Raw genomic sequence first — 19951 nt, 5'->3', positions numbered from 1 at the left:
AAGACATATCTACCACTTCTTTTCACAGCAGGGGACATCCTGTGTGTCAGATACATTTTGTCTGAACACAGATATCAACTCTGTGACATCTACTTCTTCCAGTAACTGTTGTATTGAAATGAGTGAGATGGTGGTGAATCTCATGAAACCTGTTACCCCTAAATTAAAATAAATCATATTTAGTATAAATAAGTACAGTTTCAAGAACAATGAATCCTACTTTTAGGACCATTAGGATGTTTTTGCATTGTGACATTATTATATAATCAGAATAAAATACATAATTATAATGCACAATATTGCACAACTACTGTAATGTGACTTATGTCCAATATAGTAAGGCAGGAATTAATTTTATACATTGGAATTTTATTGGATCGGAAAAGGGTGTGACATGCTAGGCTATAATATTATTAATATTATTGATATTATGAGGCTACGGATATTATTACATTTTGAACGATTATAATTATTATTTTAGAATAATAATGCTTAATAACGTTGACGAATCATGCGCCGTAAGACCAGGAACATTCATTCAGAAAGTAAATAATTTGTTGAATACAATTTTTATTTCATGTCGTCTTTAAGGGCTGTTCAAATGCAGGGTTCTCGCAGTCATTGAAAACCTGGAAATATCAGGAAGTTTTTAATTAGCGTTTTCCAGAAATGGAAGGATCATGGAAGGCTACTTATACTTCGTTCTAAAATGTCACCTAAATATTGCGCTTGGTTAGAGCTTTCTAACAATCCATAGATGTTCGATTTGTGAGCAAATTCTTCTTTTGAGACAGTTATTTTCAGTTTATTTGGTCTAAACTGTTAACAAATTGGTTGCAATGATTAAATAGCAAATCAGACTAAATCAAAAATCGGTTTCCAGGCAAATAACTGGAAAAGTAATGGAATTTCATTTGTCAAAAAAGGATGGAAACCCTATTAACACTATATATATAATATCACTCTAGGCTGTCTTCTTGAATAGTCCTTCTTGTACTATTCTGCATAACCGTGCTAATTTTTTATTTTCCCTTCAGCAATTCTCACTGTGTGTGACCGAGTGCAGAAGGTACCTTGAACAGCCCCTGTGTCCCTGTCCTGACACATGTGACTGACTGACAGGACAGACGTGGGGAGAATGATGCATAGTGTGTCTAACCACCCCACAACCTTCTGGCACAGCCCAGGAAGAGTGGGGAGTCATTAACTTTTAAAGCAGGTAGGGGAAAAGAGAGAGCTAGAAAAAAAAGGGGTCACACAGGCATAGGGGCCACTGTCCATACTGCGCTCTCTGGCATACCAATCCCTTCCAAAACCCCTTCCAAATCGGCCTGATGGACAAGAGCTAGAGGGCAGGGCGCAACCCGTCAACCGCGGGGCAGCCACTGTCACCCGCCATGGCACAGGTGGCACAGGTGGCATTGAGGATACTGTAGGTATGAGTGTGTGCATTGGAGGAACACAAGTGTTGATTGACAGGTCTCATTAGAGCCAACTTAATGACACCCCCAACCACCAATTAAGACTCATCAAGGTCCCCAATTGAATGTTGCTGATAAATAATGTATGCCCTCAGTAATTCCACATAATCTTGATACTGGAGAGTCAAATTGGACTTTAATAACCACCACAGTGAATCCAACATGGTGGAGGAATTAATTTATGTTAATATGGCTTTATTATTAATGGGGTGACGGTTTTCTAAAATGTTTACTGACTGAAACACTCCTGAGCCAATAGACATGATTGAAGAGTCCACTGTCTGCAAGAACAGTAGCCTTCTTATGTATTCACCAGTCTACCTGTAGAGCGTCGTCCCAGACCATTAGATCAATAATTTGCTCATGAAATCTTTAGCATGTATTGGAGTGGCACAATTAAGCGGGCCGCACATTATGAGGAGAGAGCGTCATTAATCGTATATTAGCTCTAGACGGCCTGATTTTCTCTTAACCAACAGAGATTACCTGATAAATGTGGCGCTAGATAGTTTGTTTGGGAGTGTTGCTGTTGTCTTAATTGGGTGTTTGGGTGACAGTTAGTCTGCTGATGGGATCCTAGAGACTATCACTAAATGATAAGCGTTTTATCTGGAAAGATCTCCTGTGGGTTGACGCAGCACCTCATCATGCTGTTTTGATTGAAAAGACTAATATTTGCAGTAAACCTGCTCAGTCGGTAGGCTGAGGAGCAATTACCTTATTCGTTTCCACTCTCGAGGGCCTACTAAAGAGCACTTATATGAGACAGAGCTTATGGATGGTTTTGAGAAAGTTCTGAGAATACACTCTGGGTCCATACAGCTATAAACTACTCATAATTCAAAGTAGTTAAACTACAGTTAGGGCTTGGCGATATGGGCAAAAATATTATCACAATATTATTTTCATATGATTCGATATCATTATTTTTCACGATTTACATTTCATACCATTTTTGTTTGCAAGTAAACCCCAGAGGGTAAGCTACCTTTAAAGTATACTTAGTTTGGGGTTGAGTGACCTCTTTTCGATGAAAGTTCACCAGTTTCATCATCTTCAGCTGACATATTGCTCCACTAAAAGACTTTGTGAATCTCTACACTCCAGCCCAGCTCTTTCATGTAACAGCGCTATGGATCATAAAATACGTTGAACTATACAGCACATAAATAAACAGCAATGGTGTTGGTGTTGAGTTGTTATTGTGTTCAGTTGATAGTAGTTCTGCATTTTAGCCGATATCTATTTAACGATATCATATTAGTCTGATAGCTAGCTAGCGTCTACCAAGCCTCAGTACCATTTTCCATGACAGCAGAGTTACATAGCTGTTAGCCTACTAATATGAACGGTAGAAATATCACCAAATGAAAAAAAATATCACCAATATTACCAAACTTTACCAGAACATAAACATCAGTGCATTTCGTCAACATTTTCATAGAAAAAAACAGTTTGCCCAGTAAGTATAAATTAGCCTTTAGTTTGTTTCTCCCCAACACTGTGTCTTGAAACTTCAGACATGTCTGTGCATAGGAAAGAAAGGTGATTGAATTGTTTATGTGTGTCATGTGCATTTGCATATGTTTAAAGTGCATCAAAAGCGCAGTTCTGCTTCGCTTCTCTGGGCTAATCTATCTGGCCAAGGTTCTGAGATGTTGATGGCACGTGCACAGATCACAGTCCAACAAAGAAGCCAAATGAAAATATGTGTTTCATCGTCTGTCTGGACATCTCTGTGATGATCAAGAGACGTTGTGTTTTTGAACTTATTTGGATTCTGGTCCAAAGTCGTAAATCAATTGCATGGCCAAAAAAGCTAACTTTCAGTCAAGGCACAAATGCATACACATATACACAAAATAGTTTACAAAGATGACAGCAGTAGCTTTTAATTTTTAAATTTATGAATGAAAATTTTTTTCTTCCATGGGATAAACAAGGTTCCACTGTCAATCTCCAAAAAGGTCAATAAAGCACCACATAAAACAGCGTTAATTACTTTAAAACATCTTTTTTTGTGTTCCACGGAAGAAGTTTGGAATGACATGAGTGTTAGTAAATTAGTAAACTGTTCCTTTAATACAAACTAAAACAAGAAAGGAAAACTTAGAGGTACCAAATTCTGTGTTATTTTAGGAAGGCAAAACTGAAGGAATATTGTTAAAACTAAAACCCCATACTGTATTCCTACTTCACTGTCACTGTTATCAGAATTCAGTTAAAAATGCTCAGCTTGTGTTGTTTCCTGTTGTTGGTCTCCAGGTGATTAAAGTGTTTTGAGATTTGCATATGTATGGATCAGGTCAGTGTAGTTTTATGGCTGTGGTTGCCATGGAAACACTATTGTGTGTTTGGTGTTAATTAACGAGAGAGATTAGATGGTCGACTCTTGCTCTTTCTACCTTGTTAACTTCTCTCACTCAATCCCACCTTCATTCCTCACTTTCTCTCTCTCTCTTCATAACACGTTCATCTGGCATTGCAACTCGGCTTCGTGTGCACTGTTGATACAGTAGATCGAACAGGACAGGTGTTTTCCATTTCATCATGGGCTGTGTGTGTAGTTTGGACAGCTGGAGGAACGGAAAAGGGGATGGAGGCAGATTGTCATGGGGCTGGCAGTTCATTGTCTGCATGCGGCCAAAGCCTAACAGACTTCCTGACATCCCATCGATATATTGACAGCTGCTGTCACTTGGGCGGCTTTAGCGATGTGCAGAGCTCTGGCATAAGAGGCTGATGGCTCGCTTTCGATTGGCTGTGTGTCTTTCCGCACCTACTTAAAACTAACTGTATTCTGGGCTGGTCATTTTGATGGTAGCAGAGACACTCACTTTGCCAGCATTCGTGCCAGCTCTCGCTGTTAACCCTCGAACACATAGCTAACATTCCCCCCCTTATAATGCATAATTGGGTTAAAAATGGGAAGCAATTAGCATATTCATTATTAAACTTTTTTAAATGTTGTTTTAACATGCTGTCTAAATAGGCTGATACCTAGATTTGAAACCTGTCTTTAAATGTTATACATGTATATATATATATATATATACACACACACACACACACACACACACACACTGATCAGCCACAACATTATAACCACTGACAGGTGAAGTGAATAACATCGATAATCTTATTACAATGGCACCTGTCAAGGGGTGGGATATATTAGGCAGCAAGTGAACAGTCAGTTCTTGAATTGCATGTGTTGGAAGCAGGAAAAATGGGCAAGCATAAGGATCTTAGCGACTTTGACAAGGGCCAAATTTTGATGGCTAGACGACTGGGTCAGAGCATCTCCAAAACGACAGGTCTTGTCGGGTGTTCCAGGTATGCAGTGGTTATTACCTACCAAAAGTGGTCCAAGGAAGGACAACTGGTGAACCGGTGACATGGTCATGAGCGCCCAAGGCTCACTGATGCGCATTGGGAGCGAAAGCTAGCCCGTCTGGTCCAATCCCTCAGAAGAGCTACTGTAGCACAAACTGCTGAAAAACGTAATGCTGGCCATGATCGAAAGGTGTCAGTACACACAGTGCATCGCAGCTTGCTGCCTATGGAGCTGAGTAGCCGCAGACCAGTCAGAGTGCTCATGCTGACCCCTGTTCACAACCGAAAGCACCTACATTGGGCACATGAGTGTCAGAGTGTCAGCAAGATTTCATGTGGATGTTACTTTGACACATACCACCTACCTAAAGATTGTTGCAGACCACGTACACCCCTTCATGGCAACAGTATTCCTGATGGTAGTGGCCTCTTTCCCTGATGGTAGTTGCCCTGCCACACTGAAAAAATGGTTCAGGAATGGTTTGAGGATCATGACAAAGAGTTCAATGTGTTTGCTTGGCCTCCAAATTCCCCAGATCTCAATCCAATTGAGAATCTGTGGGATGTGCTGGACCAACAAGTTCAATCCATGGCGTTTCCACCTCGCAACTTGCAGGATTTGAAGGATCTGCTGCTAATGCCTTGGTGCCAAATACCACAGGACACCTTCAGGGGTTTTGTAGAGTCCATGCCTCAGCAGGTCAGCGCTGTTTTGGCAGCATGCAGAGGACCAACAGCATTTTAGGCAGGTGGCCATAATGTTTTGGTTCATCTGTGTGTGTTTGCGTGTACAGTATATATACTGTATATACAAATTTTGACAGGCCCCATTTCCAGCAGCCATCACTCCAACACCTTATCTTTGAGTAATCATGCTAAATTGCTAATTTGAGAGGCGGGGCAACGATGACGAGCCGGAGGGGCTTTCCGCCACAGTTGCCACAGTATGCCATAGACTGGCATGTCTTAAGGTCAATATTAGGTCAAAAATGGCAAAAAAGAAACAGCTTTCTCCAGAAACTCATCAGTCAATTATTGTTTTGAGGAATGAAGGCTATACAATGCTTGAAATTGCCAAAACAACCTGAAGATTTTATACAAATGTGTACACTACAGTCTTAAAAGACAAAGAACAACAGGCTCTAACAAGGACAGAAAGAGATGTTGAAGGCCAGATGTACAACTAAACAAGAGGATAAGAAAATCAGAGTCTTCAGTTTGTGAAATAGATGCATCAAATGTCCTCAGCTGACAGCTTAATTGAATTCTATATGCTCAACACCAGTTTCATGTACAACAGTAAAGAGAAGACTCAGGGGTGCAGGCCTTATGGGAAGAATTGCAAAGAAAAAAACACTTTTGAAACAGAAAAACAAAAAGAAAAGGTTAGAGTGGGCAAAGACACACATTCACTGGCCAACAGATAACTGGAAAAGAGTGTTATGGATCTTAACCCCATTGAGCTTTTGTGGGATTAGCTAGACTGTAAGGTTTGTGAGAAGTGCCCGACAAGACAGCCACATCTATGGCAAGTGCTACAGGAAGTGTGGGGTGAAATGTCACCTGAGAATTTGGACAAACTAACAGCTAGAATGCCAAGAGTCTACAAAGCTGTCTTTGCTGCACATGGAGGATTTTTTGATGATAATTTTTTGAAGTAGTTTAAGAATTTCTTATATATTAGTATATACTGTGTATATATATGTGTGTGTGTTTTTTTTGTCACTGGATTTTTTTCGTTTTTTTTGGAACCATAAATCATAGAGACTGTTGTGTGTGAAAACCCCATGAAATCAGCAGTTGCAGAAATACTCAAACGAGCCCATCTGGCACCAGCAATCAAGACAGAGTTGAAATCACTGAGATACATTTTTCCCCATTCTAATGGTTGAAGTGAACATTAACTGACGCTCCTGACCCGTATCTGTATGACTTTATGCATTGCACTGCTGCCACACGATTGGCTGATTAGATAATCGCATGAGTATGTAGGTGTACAGGTATTCCTAATAAAGTGTTCAGTGAGTGTGAGTGTGTGCATATATATATATACTGTATATATCGGTCAAAAGTCTAGGGTCACGTACTCATTTTTTATTATTATTGTTTTCACATTTTAGAATAATAATAAAGTCATCAAAACTATGGAAGAACAGAAATGGAACTATAGGTATTATGTTGTGATTAAAACAATTCAAAAATAAATCAAAACTATGTTATATTTTACATCTTGAAAGCAGCCACCCTTTGCCTAGAATTTGACATGTACTCTTGACATTTTCTCAACCAGCTTCTTGAGGTATCACCCTGGGATGCTTTTTAAACAGTATTGAAGAAGTTCCAATCAATACTGGGCACTTATTAGCTGCTTTTCTTTATTATTCAGTCCAAGTCATCAATTTCAAACACTTAATAAAATTTTAGTTTTGTAATGAAATAAATTAATATGGTGGCACAATTATATTTTTGTCTACAAAACTAATTTCAAACATTTAAACATTACGCCTTCAAATCAAAAGTTTTTTAATATCATGAGAAACATTTCAGTCATGGACTGAACTTTTGAACGGCAATATATATATATATATGTACAGCATACAGTATACATGTATAGCAAAACATTTCAGATCTTCTGCCAGTATTTAATTTTTGGCATGACCAATATATCTGTTTGGTCTCTTTATTCCCTGTGATAGTTTTAGTCATTGATTTCTCACTAAATCATGCTCATCAAGGAAGTCTGGATTCCTTCTGCTCCGAGTGTAGATAGAACTGAACATCCTGTTTTGTGTTCTCCATCTTCTTCCAACCAATGGGTATTGCTTCACATAAATTACAACTTTATAAGCCAAGCTCTCTCTTTTGGCCAGCAATGAAAAATGTTACCGTGAAATGCTCTCCTTTCCAGTTCCATCTCTATATCCTTCCATCTATTCTTTTTTTCTTTTCAATCAAACAGTACATTGAGGATAATTGTTTTGTGTTTCATTGAGTTAAGCTCAATCGACAGCATTAGTGACATAATGTTGATTATAAATCATAATAATAATTTCATTTTCTTTTAAAAATGCAAGAATCGAGGTTACAGTGAAGCACTTACAGTGGAAGTGAATGGGAGCAATATTTGGATGGTTTAAATGCAGAAATGTGAATCTTATAATTTTAGGGCTTGGCAACATGGGCCCATTCACTTCCATTGTAAGTGCCTCATTGTAACCCAGATTATTCCTCTTTTTTTTTTTTTTTAAGAAGAATAAGAAGAAAAGGAGAGACAAGTCAAAGTAATTTTTTGTGGTAATCAAAATAATGCTATAAATGTTGTGGATTGGTCTTAATTTGAATGGGACCTAGAATATTCCATTAATTATCTAGATTTTTCCGTGAATGACAATGACACACTTGAGAATTTGGCCAAAAGAAGGTATCTTAGAAGGCAGAATAATGTTGCTACCTATCTTTTGGAATAGCCTTTGCATTGTGAGTGCCACTACAGTTACTAAAAAATGCTGTCTAGGTAGGCAGCTCACTAGGTTTTGAAACAGATCAGAGGAAATCTTAGTTTGTTCTCTGTAATTTCGTACTTCTTTTTCCTCTGAGAGGAAAGCAGAGAAGAAGGGTTTTTAAAACCTGTAGTTTCACGGGATACTATTATCCCGAGTAATAGTGTCTGTGTGTAGAGTCAACCGCAGAGCAGACCCTAAATTTCCGTTGACTTTTACAGAGGGGCCGCTTCCAATTAACCTTCAAGTGTCTCCTCACCTCCTCAAGCTGATTACATTTTCCCCCTACAAACAGGCTAATTTGTTATTAGCAGCCTGTTGGAGAACTTGCATTCATTTTCATCAGTAGGAAATTGCGATTGGGTGGAAGGGGGAGGGGGTTTGTTGGGATTGCTCTTTGTTAGTTGGTATTGTTAGATTGTCTCTTTGAAATGAATAGTTCTGTCTCTAAAATCTAATTGGATGAGCCACGTTCAGATATGCTGAGATACACAAATTTGTGACCGTACACTCTATATTAAGTCTTGGCAACTGTAAGCACCTACTGTATACATAGACTAATGAATTACTGTATATTACTTGGCAGATTTCTTTTAAAAAAAATTTACATGACTACTAAAAGTCATACTTTTAACTTGTTTATAAAGCAGACTCTAAATTCTGATTGCATGAGCCACATTAGAAGGCATTGTTAAAGGACTGTAAATGCACACCTGTGACCATGCATTTTATTGTAATGCATCAAGTTGCTATTCTGCTTGGCAACCATGAACAGACTTGAATTAGGATAATGAACTATATTGGTGGATTCATTGGTGTCTTTTACCATGCTTCTGTTGCCATCGATTTATCAAATAAATAAGCCACTTGAGATAATATAAGCCACTGTGTGTTATAGTGATTTTATCATTTGCATTGTGAATAAGACCACTCCATTACCATAGTAAAGCCATCGTAATACATGGCCTCAAATATCTTATAATTGAGTGCTTTAATCTGTTCTTCTACATTTGTTAACATGGTCAATGGTGAAAATCCACTTGTTTAGATGCCATTTATTAACCCTCTCAGCCCTGATTTTTAGCTTCAGAAAGAATCAATTGTTTTCGATGTTTATCGCGGCATATGGGGAGATGGCTTCCACGGGCAGGGAGGCATAGCATGGGTGCACTCGCGGATTTCTTCCAGACGAAAGAGTGAAAGTAAAAAGGGGGGGGGGGGGGTTGTTGTGCTGCGCTGATAACGCTCCCCCTCCTCTACTTGCCACAGGCCTGTGGAGGGGGGCGCGGATGCCAACCCGCCCAGGAATCTTATCTTTCCTGCAGCCTGTGCTGCTGCCTGGAACCCCATAAGGACCAGGGACTTGGTCACTCAACCCCACAAACGCAGGTTCGCAGTTGGCTGCATATGCTGCAAATGCATACCAAATAGCTTGGTCTGATAGAGAACACAGCTTGTCAACAGACACAACCTCAAAACACAACCATATTCAACACAACTACATGATATACTAAGTCGACATCCATACTATGTTTTTGTCTGAAAACGCATTGATTTCACTAGCTTTACCTCTCTCAGCCACACTACAATGGCATATTCTTCCAATGAAAACTTTGAAAATGCTCTCCATTAATTTCTAAAGCATCCACATACTTTAGAAATTATGATGAAACTGAAAAAGACAGATTAGTTGTAATGTGTCTAAATGGTTTTTTCAGCGTCTCGTGCCATGAGCGTAACATTTTTAAGAAGTTTTTAAAACACATCTCAATACACCTGCATTTATTATGCTTCGATGGGTCAAGCTATTTTAACCCATTTGTGACCGAAATTCAGTTTTAAGTTTACAGGGTCTACAGAGAGTTGTTGATGTATTTTACACAGAGTTGTATAAATGAAATAAATACATTTTTACACAGGCCATGTGCCAATAGTCACATGACAAGAGCCATTTAATTTAAAGTCTGTGTCAAAGCTCCATTAAACTCGGCAATTAAAACCTAACATAACAACTACCAAACTTGGTTGATATAATGTACAAAGGGTATATTACTGAGTTATTATTAAGATTGCGCTGACTGATATAAATCATAATCACAGGACAAGTAAACATACAAGTGTTGGAAAAAAGAACCTCAGTTTTGAATAAGTAACTGATTGAGTCCCGTTATAAAATTGCAGGTTTCTATAGTTTTTCTTTTTTTTTCAAACAAAGTAGCAAAGTAAATTTAGAAAGAATGATGCAATTATTCTTGGTTTATCATTTCCTTTTCCTCCACAATTGCATTTTAATAAAAAAGTGACTTTGTTTTTTGTCATTTCCTATTGGGTCTTATTAAGATCTGAGCAAAATTTCCTCTGGTTAAAACGGTGACCAAGAATAAAGCAAAAACTTTAATTATTATTATTATTATTATTCTAAAAAATAAAAAAGCAAAGGCATGTAGTTTGTTTCATTCTTTGGATATCCAAGGAGTAAGAAACTATTTATTTACTTTATATACATGTTGTATTTTGCCATAATATACCAAAAACTACTACTGTAACTTTAGCAGTTCACATCATTACATGTGTGACAGCAGTGAGTTTATCAGTGCAGTTTTTCCTTCTCGCCGGATCGGTGGGGCATCTGTCATGCTGTGAGCCAGGTGACTCCTGCCTGCTTCCCCACTCTCCCGAAATACGTATTGACATCTCGCTTTGCTTCTAAACTGTGTCTTGACAAGGCAGGGGAATCCGAGCCAAAAAGAACAGACTGCAGCTGTGTGGGTTTAGGAAACTGGATTTTTTGTGTGTGTGTTTGTGAAGGCCAACTGTACTCCTTTCCTGTCCTGTTGATGATACTGACAGATTAAAATAAAGCAGCAAATGGACCTTCAGACAAAAAGTTTTTTGATTGTCAATGACTAATTGCTTCTTGTGTTTATTTGGGTGTTTAAAGGCCTGTTGTGAAATTGCTTATTTCATGTAGCTGCTAAGAAGCTTATGTTGCACAACTGGTGCTAGCAAAGCCAAGGTCAAGGGTTCGATTCCCAGGGAACACACATACTAATAAAATGTATGACTTGAATGCATTGTAAGATGCTTTGGACAAAAGTATTGTAGATTAAGGTGACTTTGACCCTGTTTACTCCTAGTATTTACATCTGTCTTGTCATACAACCATGATTGGTCAACAGAGCCATATTAGTGTTTACACCTAGTAATAACATGAGCCTCAAATAGTCTCCAGTGACCAATTGTGAATGGATTTCATCGAGGAGAGGGTCTCAGATTTCATAACTACATACATTCCTAAATACTTCAGTGTGTATACTTCAACTGTATTTTGATGCCAGACATTTTCAAAAAGGTTTAATCTGTCAGTTTTGTTCTACAACCTGGTCTCAAAGAACCATGTTGCTTTTTGTAAAATAATTTTACATTGTGCGTTGTATCGAGTCAGTTTGCTGGTGAAATGAATGCTAGAGGTGCTACAACAACAATGACTTTTATTCACACAAATATAAAGTAAAAAATTATAGATTATCAGTTTATAAGCACTTCTTGCTCTGTTCCTCACAAAATGTTATCTTGTGATATGTGTACTAAACATGTTTACTAAATCACATGACAAATTTTAACATTTGCATTACATAACAACTACATTTACAAGCTTGTTCAGGTGGGATCAAATTGTGCAGCAGCTCAACTGATAGAGCACTTATGATGCAAAGGATCAGGGTACAAGTCCCAAAGTACGTGTATGAGTTTTCCTATTATCATCTTACCACAGTACCACCACTGACATAGGTGGCGACCTTTCCAGGTGTAATTCTACTATTAAAGTTTAAAAGTTAAATATTATCTTCCCTGAGGTCCACTGATAATGTAAGTAAAGATTTTTTGGGTTTTGTTTTATGCGCCAAAACAGTCATAATTTAGAAATATATGATCATTTTCCACCCTGTCTCTGGCCCTCTGTCTGAAACACTTACTTATGGTCTCAGCGCCTCTTCAAAACACCCACTTTTATGATTAGCTAACATCGTGCAACTCCTCAAATAAAGCAATATTTGAAACTCAGAAGAGAATGAACAAGATCTAAAACATTATTCAGGCGTATGCAAAAGTTTAGGCACCCCTGACAATTTCCATGATTTTCATTTATAAATAATTGGGTGTTTGGATCAGCAATTTCATTTTGATCTATCAAATAACTGAAGGACACAGTAATATTTCGGTAGTGAAATGAGGTTCATTGGATGAACAGAAAATGTGCAATATGCATCAAAACGAAATTAGACAGGTGCATAAATTTGGGCACCCTTGTCATTTTGTTGATTTGAATACCTGTAACTACCTAGCACTGATTAATTGGAACACACAATTGGTTTGGTGAGCTCATTAAGCCTTGAACTTCATAGACAGGTGCATCCAATCATGAGAAAAGGTATTTAAGGTGGCCAATTGCAAGTTGTTGTTCTCTTTCACTCTCCTCTGAAGAGTGGCAACATGGGGGCCTCAAAACAACTCTCAAATGACCTGAAAACAAAGATTGTTCAACATTATGGTTTAGGGGAAGGCTACAAAAAGCTATAGCAGAGATTTAAGCTGTCAGTGTCCACTGCGAGGAACATAGTGAGGAAATGGAAGACCACAGGCACAGTTCTTCTTAAGGCCAGAAGTGGCAGGCCAAGTAAAATATCGGAGATGCAAATGCGAAGGATGGTGAGAACGGTCAAAAACAGCCCACAGACCACCTCCAAAGACCTACAACATCATCTTGCTGCAGATGGTGTCACTGTGCATCGTTCAACAATTCAGCACACTTTGCACAAGTAGAAGTTGTACGGGAGAGTGATGCAGAAGAAGCATTTTCTGCACACATGCCACAAACAGAGTCGCTTGAGGTAGGCAAACCCACATTTGGACAAGCCAGCTTCATTTTGGAAGAAGATGCTGTGGACTGATGAAACAAAGATGGAGTTATTTGGTCATAACAAGGGGCGTTATGCATGGCGGCAAAAGAACACCGCATTCCAAGACAAACACTTGCTACCCACAGTCAAATTTGGTGGAGGTTCCATCATGCTGTGGGGCTGTGTGGCCAGTGCCAGTACTAGGAATCTTGTTAAAGTTGAGGGTCGCATGGATTCCACTCAATATCAGCAGATACTTGAGAAGAATGTAGAGGAATCAGTCACAAAAGTTGAAGTTACGCCGGGGCTGGATATTTCAACAAGACAACGACCCAAAACACTGCTCAAAATCTACGCTGGAATTTATGCAGAGGAATAAGTACAATGTTCTGGAATGGCCATCCCATTCCCCAGAACTGAATATCATTGAAAATCTGTGGGGTGATCATCAAACCTAACTGAACTGGAGATGTTTTGCAAGGAGGAATGGTCCAAAATACCTTCATCCAGAATTCAGACACTCATTACAGGCTATAGGAAGCATCTAGAGACTTCTAGAGGTTATTTCTGCTAAAGGAGGCTCAACTAAATATTGATGTGATATTTCTGTTGGGGTGCCCAAATTTATGCACCTGTCTAATTTCGTTTTGATGCATATTGCACATTTTCTGTTCATCCGGTAAACCTCATTTCACTGCTGAAATATTACTGTGTCCTCCTGTTATTTGATAGATCAAAATGAAATTGCTGATCCAAACACCCAATTATTTATAAATGAAAATCATGGACATTTTCAGGGGTGCCTAAACTTTTGTATACGCCTGTAAAACTACATTTCAGGGTTTACACATAACACACATAAAACACATTTCATCCGAATATATTAAACTGTTCACTGCAAGCACAGCGCCACCATAAACTATCAAACAGTCATGACATTTAAACTATTCATGAACGAAACCGCAATCAGTTACAAGTGTTTTTAACAGCCCCATCCTTAAATAACAGATCCTTTGCAAAGCTTGAATCGTATTATGAATGGTTTACAAGCAATACACACTGATATGAGTTGAAAAAATATGGTATGTTTGTCCTGATTTCTCTCAGTGCCAGTGGGCGGGGCCAAGGTTGTGATGATGTAAAGTTGATGAACACACTGTTTTTCCAGCTTGATTTCAATAAATGCTTTTATTGCATTGGAGATTAAGTTTTGAGATGACATTTTCAAATTGATAGTATGTTTTTAAAGTGGAATGGCCACTTATATGTCAAAATATAAAGGAAAAATGATATGTCTCCTGTGACCACTTGTGCTCAGATTTTAAGGGGAGGTTCCGAATAAAACTGGCACACTGTTTCTCCCAGATGCAGTTGAAAGTCGCTCTGAGCACAAATGCAACATTTTGAGCAGAATTATATATTTTCTAATAGAGATCCTGTATTAACATTTAGATGTTTTAGATGTGTGTGCTTGTCATCTGTGTCACTGTATGTTGATACCACACACACTGAAGAAGATTTGTGAATTGCTTGTGCTTGTGATTGTATTAACTTTTAAAAATCTGATCGGCTGGTTATTCCTTTTAAAGCTGCTCGTAAAAGTGTAAAATTTTGTTTAAGTGCAGTGGTTAATTGACAGGTGAGAGGTGGGGCTTAGCTGCTGTCCGGGACCCATTCAGGATGGATTAGCCTCAAATGCGATGTGGTCACATGCATTTTTGACTACCTTCAAATGTGAACTTTGTAATCTGATCCCAAATCGTTTTAGACCCTGTTTACACCTGTATTCAATGCTGACCACTTGTGATTGGATCACCCAGCGCATCTTAATACCAGGTGTAAACAGGGTCTACAAAACAAAATGGCTGTAGTTCAACAAAAAAATTTAATTTCTGTCATCATTTACTCACCCTTATCACCTACATGCACACTTAAACATTATTGTTTGAAAATGCAATGATTTTGCTACATGTATGCCTCTCATGCACACAGCAGTGTAAAGTAACGAATTACAAATACTCACTTTACTGTAACTACTTTTTCCCAAGAATTGTACCTTTTTAAGTAGTTTTAAATTTGTATACTTCTACTTTTACTTGAGTACATATTAAGTGCTGTAACTGTACTTTTCCTGCGCTATTTTCCCACTGTCTGTGTTCGCTACTTCCCTATCATGATAAAATTAGTATCTATCAATGTGATTGGCTAGGGAGTCTTGTGACTCCCATCCAATCAAATCACATGAAAAAAAACGGCTGCTGCAGATCTGGCGAAATCTGTTATGGATGCCTCGAGCATAGTTCAACACCTGAACATCATGGCTGCACCTAAAAGGGATTTTTGCAGTGAAAAAGGCCAATTTCTTGATTGTCTCATGTGAGTTTAACTTGCTCAAGCCAGATATCAGCATTAATCCTGCCTCATTATGAGGTAAATTTAATATTTCTGCATACTAGATTCTGTGTGTCTATAACATAGCCTGTAAATTAACTATCTATTACTGAGATTATTAGGTTTGATGTGAGAGATTAATGCAATGTTATCAATAGGGCTGGGTGATTAAATATTCTTGATGTTTATCTGAAAAAATAAAGAGTGATGTCTGCAATATCGATGATAGATTTGGAGTAATTTTCTATATTTAGCCTATGATCTACATCTAGAACAGGGGTGTTCATTACATCGATCGCGAAAGCAAGACAACCACTGGTTGGTTGATCTAGATAAAATATAAAAGATTGACTTTTTATTTCCTGACGTCTGTAGCTGTGTGCTCTTTGATTGACAGGCGGCTAATGTTTGAGCGCTATTGCAGTGAACGTATGTTGTTGGACATATCAAATGTTGGACTTGAAGTGTACGTGTAACCGAATTGAGCACTGTCTAGTAGGCTATGTCATATAAAGGCAATCAAATTAATCAAACAAACAACATTAACAAGGAAATGAGAATACCACTCTCTGCTTTTGGCTGAATAACTGAGCAGCTTTAAAAGTATTTATGTAATATAATAAATTGAATAATAATATTTTAAATCATATTGTTAGTTTTTTTTTATAATACCGACCCCTGATGTAGAGATTGTGTTCATTTGTAAAATAAATTACCAGGAAAGTAAAGATGATAATATATTTTATAATTATGCTTATCCTTTATCATGTTTTTTTTTAATACCTGTTAGAAAAGTGTCAATCTTTGTAGAGCAAAACATCAGGCAGTATATTCCACCAGTCACAAACTTCAGAAAATTGTGCGTTATGCATTTGAATGAGAACACAACTATTGCTGGGCTTAAAAGATACAAGAACTAAATCAATGTGGAACATTTTATCGCAAAAGGAGGATAATGTGGCCCCCCACGTGCTACTTAAAGAAATAATTCAAACTAAAAGTTTAAATGATCTCATCATTTCCTCACCCTCATGCAATCCCAGATGTCTATGACTTTCTTTCTTCAGAACACCAATGAAGATTTTCAGAAGAATGTTTCAGATCTGGACCATACAATGTAAGTGAATGGATGCCAAAATTGTCTTGCTCCAAAAAGCACATAAAGGCAGCATAAAAGTAGCCTAATCCATGTGACTCTTGGGGTTAAATCCATGACTTCTGAAGTGATATGATAGGTGTGGGTGAGAAACAGATAAATATTTAAGTCAATTTTTGCTCTAAATTTTTCTCCCTGCCCAGTAGATAGCGAAATGCATTATGAATGTGAATCACCAAAAACAAAAGGAGAAGAAAGTGAAAGTTAAAGTGGAGATTGACTGAGCAGGGAGGGTAATTTTTAGTACAAATGACCTAACAGACTTAAATATTGATCTGTTTCTCATTCAACCTATCAAATCACTTCTGAAGTCATGGATTTAACCACGGAGTCATGTGGATTAGGCTACTTTTATGCAGATTTATGTGATTTTTGGAGCTACAAAATTTTGGCACCCATTCACTTGCATTGTATGAACCAAAAGAGCTGGAATATTCTTCTAAAAATCTTAATTTGTGTTCTGCTGACGAAAGAAAGTCCTACACATCCGGGATGGCATAAGGGTAAACTTTTGTGTGAACTATCCCTTTAAAGCCTGATGTGGCCCCTGTACCAAACAATTGCTCTACCGCCTCTATCGTGCCAAGTGACCCTTCATTTTTAGTGTTTTTTTTTTTTGTATTCCTTGCATTTTTTTTTAACATGTTTTATGCACAAAAATAACTCTCTCAGTTGGCATTAAGGGAAATTTAGACCCTGCATGTAAACTGATTTTAATGTAATTGTTTCATGCATTATGATATTGAAAAACACTTTTTTATCTTTTCATTTCTGTAATCATGTCGCCCTTTTATTTTATTTTTTTTAAATCAGATTAATGTAGTGTTTACATTATCATAAATAAGTGATGTATTTTAATAGTTGGCAGTCACAAACACCTATAAAATACCTATATTTTTAATTATTTCTGGCAAACAGCCTTAAAAGCAAATGTAAATTACGATATGTGTGCAACATTTTTAAATTGCAGCATAGAGTTTTATTATAAAGGGACATAGCTTTCGCAACTCAGTACTCAATACTCACTACTCATGAGTACTTTTAAATTAGCTACTCTTTTTCACGTACTTGAGTAGTTTTTAGGACAGGTACTTTTACTCTACTCAAACTACTTTTTTAAGAAGTAACAGTACTTTTACTTGACTGTTATTTTTCAGTACTCTTTCCACCCCTGCACTAGAAAATGCTTTCTATAATCTCATACTTTGGAAAAAGATGATATTTGGTAACTGAAAACTGAGTTTTTTACAATTGGACATGCTAGTGTGGACGTGGAAAGATAATGAGAGTGTGGACCACACTGTCTATGTCATATAATAAGGTATTGGGGACCACAATGACTATTTGATCCAGTTGAGGCAATGTCATTAGCACTTATACTCTGTGGATTGCAGTTTTTCTTTCAGTGAGCATGAGATTCACTATTTCTCTAGCAATTGAGGCTGCACAATGTTTTTCTAGTGTGTATGTTGTGGTCCCGCAAGATTGGAAAAGGCCCCTGAGCATGAAACAAATTATTGACACATTAGAGAGGAGACCAAGATTTTTTTGTGTGTTTGTGTGTGTTAGTGTGTGTGTGTGTGTGTGTGTGTGTGTGTGTGCATGTGTGTACATGCAATTTAAGGAGTGCTAGAATCCCAGGAGCCTGTCCCCAAACTTTATCTCTAATTAATATAGCCCCGTGACAACAACTTGCAAAACACTTTTAGGCTATTACCACTACTGCAGTGATTATTATGTGTAAATCAAGTTCAAAAGCAGTCAGGCTGCTTTCAATGTGGCCTGTGTGAGTTAAGACATCAAGGCGACACTAAGTGGGGTCAATGTTCTGGGATACTGTACATTTGACCTGCTTTTATATGGTAATGAGGTACATTCATCTACAACTCCCATATGGCACCGGACGAGATCTGATAGAATAAGAGCAACTGAGTCACCACCGCATGTACAATTACACACACCTGTGTGTGTCTGTGTGTGTGTCTGTGCACGCAAGAGCCCTGGTCCCATGAGAATGTACTCGTCAGGGGGCCATATTTGAAGATCCATGTCATTTTTGATGTGTGTGTGTGTGTGTGTGTGTGTGTGTGTGTGTGTGTGTGTGTGTGTGTGTGTGTGTGTGTGTGTGTGTGTGTGTGTGTGTGTGTGTGTGTGTGTGTGTGTGTGTGTGTGTGATAGACATATGGAGGTCATTAGGAGGAGGTGCACAACTGGAGATGGACCTCAGCTGTGTCCACTTTACATTCATCTGTTTCAGAGGGGAAAATCAGTGTGTGTGTGGGTGTTTGGATGTGTGTATGAGCACTCTTATGTAAGGGTGGAGTGCAACTTTTCTCAGTTTACATCAAGTTACCAAGAAAATAACCTACTGATGTATCACATGGCAAAGAATTTCTTAATGAGATGTATTTTACTGGATTTCTGCTAATTAAGATGTTTGAGAAGCCAATTACAGTAAATATCATGTTCCTCAGCCTTCCTAATTACAGATGGAGGGGGTGGGAAGAATTTAAAAAAGAAAAACAGTCCTTTGTAGAAGATTTGTCCTTTCATCTGTTTTGCAGACCTTATTTGCACACTTTGGAAGCCACCAAAGGAAAAACAACCATCTAAATGTGGACTCGAAGTGATATTTTAAACTCAGTTATTACTATAGCTGAAATTATTTACTAGGGCTTCCAATCGATGAACATTTTTAATAGAATGAATTACATGGTATGCTGATTAATTAATCAAATGAATCACAATTAATCGCATATATGAATATTAAGGGGAAAGCTCCTTAATTAACAATCATTTATTCAAAGATTAAATTATTAGAATTATAATTAGTTATATTTAAATAATAAAAAATAATATATATATTCATATTATAAAAATAATAATTAAGATAATAATACCAATGGCAATTCAAAGTGCTTTACATCAAAATTATAAAGAAAATACAAGATAAAATACATTTTAAAATATGAATAAAAAGTAATCAACTAAATTAAAAAATTAAACTTTATTCAAATGTATAAAAAAAAAAAAGAAAAAGAATACAGAAATAAAATGATGCAGTAAAATCAGTAAGTGCAACACAGTTCTCAGTGTATAAAGCATTGAAAAGAGTGGCTTTAGAATCCATTATATTGTTTATTTCCATATTATTGATCATAAGCCAATCATTGGCATCATACTTCA

This window comes from Xyrauchen texanus, chromosome 34 (genome assembly GCF_025860055.1).
Source record: "Xyrauchen texanus isolate HMW12.3.18 chromosome 34, RBS_HiC_50CHRs, whole genome shotgun sequence".
NCBI classification, from domain to species: Eukaryota; Metazoa; Chordata; class Actinopteri; order Cypriniformes; family Catostomidae; genus Xyrauchen; species Xyrauchen texanus.
Note: the sequence above shows the minus strand (reverse complement) of the source record.